This window comes from Pinus tabuliformis, chromosome X (assembly GCF_031772625.1).
Source record: "Pinus tabuliformis cultivar Carrire ecotype Pingquan chromosome X, CPIR1, whole genome shotgun sequence".
NCBI lineage: Eukaryota > Viridiplantae > Streptophyta > Pinopsida > Pinales > Pinaceae > Pinus > Pinus tabuliformis.
This window is the reverse complement of record NC_142308.1, coordinates 47612064-47624884: the sequence shown is the minus strand read 5'-3', so window position 1 is coordinate 47624884 and position 12821 is coordinate 47612064.

The following is a 12821-nucleotide window of genomic DNA, read 5'->3' as shown; positions in this document are numbered from 1 at the left end:
TAAAAATTAGGAGTCTAACTCAGTTAATTCGAGTTAGGGGCATGAAGTTTAGTTGTGTGCAGTGAGTTCCTAAATTTTAGGAGCCTAGGCTGAGTTAAGTTCAATTGTAGCAACTTAATTAAGATAAATTGAGTTATGGTCAGTTAAACTAGTTCTAATTGTTGGAGGAACTAGTGGAAGGTCAAATTGTGGAAGTGGGATTTCAACCACACTCATTGATCATCCAGATAACTAATTAATCAACCTAAATTAAATCATGCATGTAGAGAATTCGAATTGCCCAGTTGAGATGGAGATTCCAAGGTAGTGTACAATTAATTATATACTAGATTGAGTGTATAGTTCATTGTATTGGTCTGAGGATTAACCCAAAGGAATTGCACAAGAAAATAGGGGAAATTCCTATTTAATAAATGTTAGGAAGTGAGCTCACAAAAAGATAGAAAAGATAGATCAACGCCTTAGAATTCAACCTCTTCGAGGGGGCAACCTCCTTTACATTACACAATTGAACAATTCTTGGATGATACAAATGACAAAACCTCCTTTCTATATATAGGAATCTAAGGGGTCATAATATAATAAGAGCCGACATAACAATAATAATGTAAGGGCACAATAATAACAATAGTGGGCTTCTATGGGGCACAATAATAATAGTATGGGGACTAAATGGGCACAACAATATAATAAGGGGGTTGTACTAATAACAATAAGGGGTTACACTAGTAGTATAGGGGCCTAACATGCCCCTCTCCTTATTATATTGTTTGAACTGGGATCTTCTACAACTTTTGAATGAGTGGCCACACTTCTTCATTTTTCTTCCATTCATCCCTTGCTTTGTCTATCCAATCTGGTTGGATAATAGAAATAGCACAAAACAATGCTTCCACATCCTCATCCTTTCTTGAGAGTGCATCTACAACAACATTTTTCTTCCCTTTTTTTGTAGATTATTTCAAAGTCATAACCCAACATATTTGTGACCCATTTTTTTTGGTCTTCTAAAGATAATCTCTGTTCTAAAAATTATGTAAGACTATCATGATCCATTTATACCTTGAAGTGTCTTCCCATTAGGTAAGGTCGCCATTTCTTAAGTGCATGTAGTATTGCCAACATGTCCTTCTCATAAATAGCTTGCTTGAGATGTAGCCTTAAAAATACCCAACCGCCTACATCAAAACTTCTTTCACTGCGATGTTGATTTGCTTGTTGTTTCACTCGATTCGGCACCAAAGTGGAGTTATCCTTTAAAAGTTGGAGAACTTGTTGTTTATGCTCGATGTGATCTTTCACTGCTTGAACCTTTTTCTTCTTGATATGTTCGTCTATCTTGAGAGTTTGAAGAGTGGTAATTTCTTCCAATGCATTACAAGATATGGTCGGATTCATTTCTTGATGCTCGATGTGATCTTTCACTTCTTTAACATTTTTCTTCTTGATATGTCCTTCTATCTTGATAGTTTGAGGAGTGGTAATTGCGGCCAATGCATTACCAGATATGGTCGGATTCATTTTATCTTTCTCGATATGATCTTTCACCTCTTGAACCTTTTTCTTCTTGATATGTTCTTCTATCTTGAGAGTTTGAGGAGTGGTAATTCTTGCCAATTCTTTACAAGATATGGTCGGATTCATTTTTTCTTTCTCTAGGGTTGGTTCCTGGTGTATATCCTCTTCTTTTGATGTTTCTTGATCCTTTTCTTCCTCCTCTTCATAATCTATGTAAAATAATTTCTTCTCAGCACACTTATGACCTTTAGTGTATTTGCTATCACAATTGTAACAAAGCCCTTTTTCTCTTTTTTCTTCCAATTGTTGTGGTGTAAACCTTGTAGGTTGTGGAAGGCTAGGAGAAAAAACACTTCCATAATTATAGTTGTGAGTGGTGGGATTCCTTGTTTCCATAATTTTGCTTTCAATTTTTCTTGCCAACCTGAATGCTTTCTCCAATGAATCAGGTTCCCAAAGACGAACCTCATGTTAAATGCTATCCTTTAAAGTCCCTATGAATACATCAATCCTTTGCTTCTATGGAATATCATTTATCCTTATATTCAATTTTTGAAAGTCCTCAATGTGCTCTGCCATTGAACCCTTTTGTTTGAGATTTATCAATTGGATAAAGAAGGTGTTTCTCTTTGTATCCTCATAATGTGCTATCATTTCCTCTGTGAAAATTGACCACATGACAAGTGGTTTACGAGAACAAAGCCCTTCATACCATAAAGATTGGTTCGGTTCTAAATATAAAGATGCAATACATACATTTTGTAACAGTTGCACCTCATGTAGATCAAAATATTGTTCTATTAGTAGTATCCAATTTATCAGATCTTTGCCATCAAACTTCCTCATATTGCCTTTTCTTGATTTTAGGAGCTCGATATTGAAACAACTGTAACTCTGTAATTTCGGATCTGCAAGGTCTGACATTGCGACCTGCAGTAGCCCTCTGCATCCTCTTTCCAATGCCACCAGTCTAATTGAAAGTGGATTCTACAAGAAAGAGTTATGCCCAATCTCCCAAGATGACCTGCTTATATATTTTTTCAATAGAGTGAACTTGTAAGAAGTGCCATGTGTTACGTTTTTGACCTTTAGACCTGAAAACAATACACATAAAATTAAAGTATGTCATATTTCTGTAACTTTTGATGAAATTTCAATCTGATTCTCAGAGAGAAAGTTATGACGATTTCCCCAGGTCACCTATTTCAGATGTAATTCAAGGGCCTACAGAAACCCTAAATGTCTTGGACTGTATCTCCTAAAATATAGCGACAAAAGATCTGAAATTCAGGCCCAAGGTTCAGCACAATTTCTTCTCAAATGGGTTTTTTTAGCTTCTGAAACATTGTAGAAAGAAAGTGATAGAAAAAATTCCATGATGACCTGTTTGGAGCAGCAAAACCCTAGAATCCAAAGCTTTGATACCAAATGTTAGGAAGCGAGCTCACAAAAAGATAGAAAATATAGATCAACGCCTTAGAATTCAGCCTCTTCGAGGGGGAAACCTCCTTTACATTACACAAATGAACAATTCTTGGATGATACAAATGACACAACCTCCTTTCTATATATAGGAGTCTAAGGGGTCATAATATAATCAGAGCCGACATAACAATAATAATGTAAAGGCACAATAATAACAATAGTGGGCTTCTATGGGGCACAATAATAACAATACGGGGACTAAATGTGCACAACAATATAATAAGAGGGTTGTACTAATAACAATAAGGGGTTACACTAGTAGTTTAGGGACCTAACAATAGGGTTCTATTTCCTCAAGGAAAAACACAAGGAATTAGGAGCTTGGAGGGCTATAAAATTGGCTAAGTGTTGGCCAAAGTTAGTCAGTCAAGCAGAAGATAGAAGATACAGGTGCAGGTGTGCTCAAGCTTGAGCAAGCATCTTGTATTCATCCAAATTATTTGATTAATACAATACAGATAGTAAGGGGTTTTGAGAAGTTGCTTTCCCCTAGATAAATCTTTTTGCACATGTGATGTTTTATTTTGCATGTCAATGGTTCTTATTTTAGATGGTGAATTAGCTTCCGCAGATGAGTAGACTAACTTCAAGTCTTGTGATTTAGTAAATTTCATGAGAAATTTTGAATCTATACATTAATTTCTACATGGTATCAGAGTTGGATTCACACTAGAAACTAGTCAGTGAATTTCTCATGTGCAATGATCATTGAAGAACTAATGAGTTGTTAGGAGGCAGAGTTATGGAGCTTTAGTTTAGGGCAGATCCAAAAGACCCTGTGTGCAGACTTCTTAATGGAGCTAGAAGGATACTACTGGGAAAATCAATGAGCCAATGTTTAGTGACACAAAAAGGAGTTGTGATCATTGATATTGATAGAATGAGGAGGAGCAAGATTTCCCACAGGAATATCGCCACTTAGAGGTTGTCTAGTTTCACGGGGAGAAACCCTGTGGAAGCTAGTACTTCAGGATCTAGGGAGATCAGACTCATTATTGTAGTAGTTGCAACAATAGTGTGGAAGAAACAACAAAGCAGTAGCAACAGTGTGAGTAGATCAGAATTTTTCATACATGCAGCTACACTCTCAAGAGTGAGGTGGAGTGATGTAGATCCTTAGTCCAAGAGTTGCAAAAATTTGGGCAGGGTCCGTTGATGCATTCTCCTTGTGGACCATTACCTTGCTACATGGGCTCACAATATTCAATAGCAGGAGGATCATTATTAGTCAGATAATGAGGAGTGAAAAACAGTGTTGACAAAAGAGCAGGAGGCTCAGTAGCAGAGTCAACAACAACACAGTTTTCCCAGTAGACAGTTGGAGGCATAATTGATTCAGTTTTGTTTTGGGATGCTTCTTAGTTGTAGATGTTGCACTAACAACAACAACAGTGATAGGTGTTGCATGTAGTACATTCCATAGGTGCAGGATAAGGGTGGTTGATAATCCCTTTCTTATTGAGAGAGAGTGTTGAAAATGCAGCAAGAAAGTCTCAATTTTGATTTTGCCTTAATTAAAATTGTGGAAATTCAAAATTACACATCAGTAGACAACTCAGAGGAGTTAACTGAGGTGACATGGCTCTTTTCACTCAGTTAAAAACACTCAATTTGATTTAATGAGTTGAATTTCTGTTTACTTGAGTTAATTCCTAAAAAAATAGGATTTTAGCTCAGTTAATTCGAGTTAGGGGCATGAAGTTCAGTTGTGTGTAGTGGGTTCCTAAATTTTAGGAGCCTAGGTTGAGTTAAGTTCAGTTCTAGCAATTTAATTAAGATAAATTGAGTTATGGTTGTTGGGAATCACGATTGTTGTTAAACCAAAACCCACAGGTGTTAGCCAATGATCACATCGTCAGAGATAAGTATCCACAAGAGGGGGTTAGTCCATGTCACGAAACACACGGGGAGCATTGGTTTATCCAATGTCCAACAATCTCCCCCCCCAACGCGAGTCAGGTGTGTATCGAACTCGTGACCTACCCTTTGATACCACTTGTTGGGAATCACAATTTCTATTAAACCAAAACTCGCAGGTGTTAGTCATGTTGAAGGAAATGTAACTAGGTTCTGTCTTCATAAATGTAATTTTAATATTTGTACCTATTCAAGAAAAGAAATTTTATTTTGATATTATTTGTCAATGAGTTTCTTGCTCATTGAAAATAGGACAAGCACATTTTGAAGTGCTTCTATAGAGTCAAAGTCAAAATGTAATTATGATAAGACCCTTTGAGGGCATGTCACATCATGTATGACATCATGCAAGGTCAAGGGAACACCTCTAAGCATGGTCAAATCCTCTCCTAGCACCAACGAAGTCTACAAGCAGCAAAACAATGAATAAAAATGAATTATGAAGCAAACTGTCAAGTTGGCTTTGAGGACAGTCATGTCGGCTGGAAGAGGTGGGACATACCTCTATTTATAGAGGTTTTCCACTATGTTATCACTCTAATATTTCTTTTGAAGTTAATGAAGAAAGAAAAATCAAAGGTAACCACAAACCACTTTTGGAGATCAGGACCTAGCCTTCCTGATGCTCAGAGAGGGCTCTCTCTTTATAATTTAACTTTGTTTTAGTTAAGATGATTTTAGGCTAGTTATTGTTTTCACTTGGGGTTTTGTTTTGAAATTTGGTGGTGGGATCACTTTACTTAGATGAACAGAGGTTTGGTTTGTACCATTGGGCTATGGAGTCAAATGTCAGACAAACAAGATTGGATTGAGTTCTAAAAACAATGTCTACAGGGCAAGATAGATGAGTTACTGTAGATCTCAAAGGTTAAATGGTGAATGGCTTCAAATCGGATCCAGGGAGAAATTAAGGGTTCCCTAGGCTGGACTTTGGAAGGAATGAAAGAAGTAAATCAGGATGGGAGAGCAATTAAGGGTTCTCAAATCTGGGTATCAGAGGAAAACATGTAAATGAGTAACTGTGCAAAACAGAGTGTAATTAAAAAAATTATGAGTGATATTTCTAGTTAATTCATTCAGGTTTAGAACACATTTAAGATTATGAAACACATAAGAAAGGTAAAAAAATCCCACAAATAAAGTACTTCACTGCAAATGGCTCATCTCATGAATCCTGTAGCGAAATGCTTTTATTACTTGTTCCAGTCCGTTGACTTGAAAATAGTACGATCACCCTTAGGTTTTTAGATCAAAACAACTCTACAAATGTAAAATAATCCACCATAATACTTCGAATTTTGAAGTATTTATATAAAAGGAATTACAAAATATATGAAACTGTATTCAAAACCAATCTAGGAGAAAAGAAATATCTTCTTGCAAGAAGATAGAGACAGCTATTGAACTGCTGCTTGCTGTCCCTGTTATTAAGGTTTTGTTAGCTTTGCTCTCTGATCTTTTGCCCTTTATGCTGCTTGGCTGTTTGGTCTTCACGTTGGATGCTATGTTTTACTTTAACCTTTCACCTGATACTCTTTCATCTGATACACTTTAATCTTGCTGACCTATCAATATCCTTTTACTTTGTTGTTTCACTTTTTACTGTACATTTATAATTTACTGTGTTTTTACTATAGTAAATCATTCAAATTTTCCCATCTTTCTTCATCTAGTAATTGGATATTGAGCATTTTTCTGTATATCTCATCTGCCTTTGTATATTTGGCAAAAGTGGGCTTATTAATAAACAGGTGTTTTACCTCATGCTGGAGGTAAAATAAGTTTTCAAAATTTTGGTACAAGACTTTGCCTGTTGGCATGCCCTTCATAGATGAAGTGATCACCTGTTCTTTGGCCACTTCCATGATCTTCTTGTTGTAATCTGCCTGTGTCATTAACTTGTCATTTATAACTAAGGGATTAGGTAATCCATTTTCCTTCAACAGCTCAAACTTAGCCATGAACCTGTCAACGGCTAGTTGCATGTTCTGACACTTATCTTCTAAATTCATCATCAAGTTCCTCTTGGTGAGGACTCTCCTGACTTCCAAAATTGTACCTATCCTATCAGGTATCTCAAGCTCTTGCAGTTCATATTTATTCTTGGAGTTGAGGAAGTGGATGATTCTTGCTGCTTCCTCTGGCATATCTCCAAGTTCTATTTTAACCTTTTCAATGGCTTTTGTAGCCTGCTTTATTAAATCTATCTACTCAAATATGACCTGGATGGATGGCCAAATATCATTGACAGAGTCAATGATATTGGCCCACAGTTGCTCTTTAGCCTTTCCTATTGGTTCAATCAAGGTCAGTTCTTTTTCCAGGCTCTTTATCCTCTCATTCATCCTTGCAACCTTTTGTTGTTCTTCCTTATGCATGATTTGGGCAAGCTTGCAATCTGTATCAAGGTTGCCGACTTTCTCTTTCAGTTTGTTCATTTCAATGGCCTGAATAGACATTTCTTCCATTTCTTTGACCAGCTTGTTTGCTTCTTCACTTGTGGAGGCCGTTGCTATTGATCTCGTTGTTGATGTAGTATGTGCAGATGTTGGAAGTGCAGTGGCCATTGGAGCAGTGGGAGCTAATGATGCTGCCAAAGTAGAAGGTATAGTTGTGGTCACTGTTGGGATGATAGTTGCAGGAGCATTATCAATGCTAGCTTGTTTGAGTTGGATCAAGCTATCCAACTCCTTCTCCATCTCCTTTAACTGGTCATTCAGTTGTAGCACCAAGTCCATTATTTCCTCATAATAGGTCTGGCTTTCTAGGACTTCTTTTGTTTGTGGGTGCTGCAGATGAGGCAATTTGAGCTATTTCTTGAGGGATGCTCTGTCCTCATTCTTCTTCTTGATCAATTTCTCTGTGGCCTTTACATCACTTGGGTCATGGCCTAGTTCAATAACTAAGTCCTCCAGGGACTTTATCCTGTTGTCTTTAGCCTGTTAAGAGGCTCTCTCTAGCTTGAATTGAGTTGTTATATTGTCTAATGAATCCTGCAATTTATAAGTAGCCATGGCCTTTGTTGTGAGGGTGGAGTATATCATATCTCCATCCTGCTTGTGAAATTCAATCTGATCAATGGGATGAACATCCCTGGCCAAGACCTCAAAATTTGTCTTCTTGTAGTCTGCTGAGGTTTTTGGTTGTTGTACAGTGGGCTGTAGGAATGAGACCTGCATTTTTCCTTCTTTGATGTCAAATGCTGACATCAGTCTGGTCTGGTTTGGCGGTGTGAGCTTGAGATATTGGGCATATGTCTCTACCTTCAGTCTCTCATTCCTCATTTTGATTTCTTTGAATCTATCTTTAATGTCTTTTTCCTTGTCAACTGGTTTGACATAGGAAGAGATCTCCATACTCGGCTATCTATCCATCAACTGTGTGTTGGATGTTGAGGGTTGTTGTGTTTCCTCTGATGCAGCTGGTTCTTTTCCTTTCTATCCCATTGCCTCAGTGTCAATTATTTCTTCTGATGCAATGTTATCCTCTTGTTCAAAGACATGATTCAACTTTGGCCTCTTGCTTGGCTCAATCAGCTCATCAGTGGTCTCCATGGCAGAGCTAGATGCCTCATCTCTGCTCCTCTTAGGATTCTTCTCCTCATTTAGTGGAGTCTGTATGATAGGAGGAGTGTTCATTGGCCCTCCTTGCTCTGGAACCTGCAGGAAAGAGTTATGATCAAATTGTCTCTCCAAATAAATAAGTGTATTCTCTATGTCCACAACAGTGTTGTCCATGTCAATCAAGGTGTTCTCCACCCACTCATCCCAGTTAGCATACTGTTCAATGTCAGGCCTTGGGTGGTGAATGTATGCTCCCAACTTAACCTTGAGTCTGAGCTTGTTTATGACCCCATGAGGGTCATAGTGCCAGATGAAACTGTTTTTGAATTTCATTTGTTGAAGTAACCTGTCAGCCTCTGGTCCAACTTCTCTGTTGTTGCAAATAAATGGGCCCATCTGGTTCTTCACTTTGAACTGGGTTTTCTTCCTATAAGCTAGGAAGTTAATATCATCAGAGCTGATGATTTGCCTGAAGTACTCAAGAGAAAATATCCTCATAGGGAGGTATTTGGGCAATTTGTAGGGAGCCAGCTCACAGCCATAAATCCTGATCTCTGTGTGGTTTTGGTACAAGTACCAATATCCCACCTTGTTGTTCTTGGCTAATTGTAGTACTCTTTTAATCTCTGGGCTGATTCTAGGCTGAGTCTTAGAAGTCAGCATGTTCATAACTGGGTATACAAAAGAGTCTATAAAGTCTTTGTAGGTGAATGAGGTGGAAAACTTGTGGACCAAGGGTGTCCAGAAGATGACTGATCTTTCTTTTCCCTTGGTGTCTAGTTTTTGGATCTTCAAAGGGAATTTATCTATCTGGTAATACAGGAACATATGAAACAACACTGAAGAGTATTTGAAAACTCTTTCAGTGGGCAGTCTAGTGAGTTGTTCATGCATTATGTCTGCAATGAACTGGGCATAATCATACATAGTGGCAGGAGGCTTGCCTGGAGTGAAAATGGACAAGAAGGCCATGATGACCTCATCCACAAACTCATCTGATGTGCATCCTAGGATGCATGAGAGCATGGTGATTATTCTCCTGCTAGTCTCTGAGAAAATAGTGGCAACATAGGGTGGAATGTCTGTAGGAGTATGTCTCTCCTCAATGATGAAATTGTGGAATATTTGTTTGATCTTGGCTGGGTCTAGTGTGATGTATAGGTCCAACAGATGTCCAATGGACAAAGGAGTCAGCTTACGTCTACGCTGGATTTGTAGCATCTGGTTGATGGATTCATCAGTGATGGTGAATAATATATCATGGTTTGGTGCCTCAATAGCCCTATGGCTTGGAACATAACAGGCATGACAAAAATGTACTATGTTTGGGAATGGGTGGACTTCTGGGAATGTATATTTGGGAAAATTGGATTCCCAAAGGTTTATATCATCAACATGGTTTAGGAACCTATCCTTAGCCTAGCAGTGAATTCTTAGAAGGTGGGCTGGAGTGGCTGTGTCTTTAATCTAGAAATCCCTGTCTGCCAGGGCCAAGTGGTCAATGTCTAAATGAGGGGTTGTCACTGGTCTGACATCTAGAGAGGTCTGGGCAGCCATCTTTGTGATAAAATAAGGGAATTGGGCTTATACAACTTGTGAAAATGAAGTCTTGGCAACTCTGGTACAGGGATAGGGTATTAGCAGTTTGCAGGGTATTTTAGGAGAGGGAATACTCTCAATTTAAGGGAATTCAATTAAATTCAATCAATTATTTCATGAATTTTACTGTACGTTTTAAACTGAGAGGGTCGTTATGGTTTTATGTCGAAATACCTGGAAATTATGGTCAGGGCTGCAAACTGGTCTTTGAATGGTGGTTGCAGAAGTTTTTGTGGCTTCAGGTGTGCTGTGGATGGCTGAAATGGGTGTCCAGAGCTTCTTCGGGCTGCAATTGGTAGTCGGAACTGGTTGCAAAATCTCGGGGGTGCAGGAGGGCTTAGAACTCTTTCATAGAGAAAATGCGTGAAAAGAGTGAAAATGGGGGTCTGTGGGCTTTTAACCGGGAATGGTTAGAAAATTGGCAGGGAAAATGTTTTATGAACAGTGATGGTTTTGCTATATGGTGGGGAGGCGGTATTTGGGGGATATCGCACCGCTTATGGGGGTCGAGCGGTATTTTCCCGAGAGCACGCGACTTAGCATGGTGCCACCACGTAACCCAAGGGGGCCCGAGCAATACCGCCCATATCGCGTGCTCTCAGGCCGGTAAAGGTCGGGCAGTGAGCGGGTGCGATATGGGCGAGGGCCGTAGGATTTGGGGGTGGACGATCCAACGATCATCGCGTGGTGAAGTAGCGCGATGGGGAATGGGGGCGGAAGTTAGCGGGGCCCATGGTTAATTACCCTTAAATGTAATTAATCACTGTATAAATGCGGGGTTAATAAAGTAATGCAGGTTTATGGAATATAACGGGTAAAAGTGAATTTTCGGGATTAATAAAGTAATACGGGGGGGGGGGGGGGGGAATAAAATTTAGGATAAGAGGTTTAGTGGGTTTTTTGGGGTTTTTAGGGAATTTAACAAAGGGAAAATGATTTTTGCAAGGGGAAAAGGGTTTCACACTAGGGGAAAGGGATTTTTGGGAAGGGGGATGAATTTAGAAGGTAAATTGGCTAGGGAATGTGTGAAACCAAGGGGTAGAAGTCAAAATGAAGGGAAATGGTGTCTTCACAAGTCATGAAGGGTAAAAGGGAAATTAGCAAGTATATAGTGGGGAGTGAAATGCAATGGGGGGAAGTTAGGAAAATTAGCTTATGAGCATCCTTTTTCTTTCACAATTGCTCATGCACACTGAAACACATGATTAAAAATGATAGATGTGCTTATGCCTCAAATAGCTTGTATTTCTGCAACCTTTCTTCTTCTTACCCTTTTACTTACCCTAACATCTTTTCTTCACTTTGTTGGGTGCACTTAAGCTAGCAAACCCTTTTCTTTCATTTTTCTTTTATGAAACAAACTATCTAATTCTTACCTTATATCTTCTAAAGGCTCAGATTACACTGATGAGCTCCTTTTATTTCTCTACCTATCTACTAATCTGTCAATATTAAACTGTTTGGTTAAATTTTTATTCTCTAAGTATAAACATGAAATTCAAAGCATGAAGTAGTCAAGATTAAACATTTTGACTATCATGGGTTGTGGCATGTATGACAGGTTGCACACAACCATTATTTAAGAAAATAAAGTAAAAGTAGTGGCACTTGGACTTGCACACTTTCATGATCTGTTTTTGTTTGGGGGTTCATATTTTTTCATTTTTTAATCTCTTCTTATTTTTCTTATCCTTTGATATTTCTTTTACGACATACCCTCTTTACATTTTTTAATTTTAATATGGAAAACATTTGCAAAAAGCAAAGGTATGTACAATATTACAAGACTTGACCTCAACCAATTAAGAATTATGAATCCTATCACTATAGGACCCTAACACACTCCCCATACAATGCATCATCAAGCTCTGAAATCACCGAAGAAGGGTATTCGAGTAAGGGTGAAGAAAATATAGGTTTGAGGAGCCTCTAGTGCAATGAAGGAGAAGAAGTTAAAGATGCAGTCAAAGGGACAGTTTCTAAGGTGAAAAACAGTCACATGTGTGAGGAACAAAGCCATCTCTGTGGTCACAACAATAGTAATATAACAGTCTCACATATATCATTGTTTGGGTTTCAAACTAGGCTTATTGAGCCTCCTATCCAAGCATAGAGAGGACCTCAAGCGAAGTTAGAAGAATCCCTATATCTACAACAAGCACCCTCACACGTGTGAAGATTAGGGCTGCAGTGTTGTCATACTCAGCCTACTACCATACTTCAAAAGGAACTCGAATGATCTAGGGAAAGAATGAATATCCTTAGGTGAAGGATATCATTAAGTAAGGGGTATCTCTCCTAGAATATATACTTGCTATAGAAGGAAGAACGAAGTGCTGGAAGAAGGTCAAAGTGCCGGAAGATGAAGGTCCATGTGCCAGAAGTGACAGTGCAAAAAGAGGAAGGATTTGACTTATGCTTGGAGGATATCCTAGTCAAGGGTAGAGGGTTTGGCAATTTTTCAAATAAGAAGATTCAATAAGAGAAATATTACAAAGGGTTTTCCTCTCAAGAGTGGATAGGGTTTGTCCCTGGCAGAGAGCCAAATTCTGTGTTCTTGTTATTTTGTTTCGGCAACAGTTTGATGAAACACACACATTAATAAGAATAAGAAGATAAATTGTAAAAGTGCATCACAAATTGTTATCAAGTCTTGGATAATCATCACAACACTACTTTGCCCTAGATTATCTAACATGGTATCAGAGGGTAGGTGACACATCAAGGAAAGGGCAACAC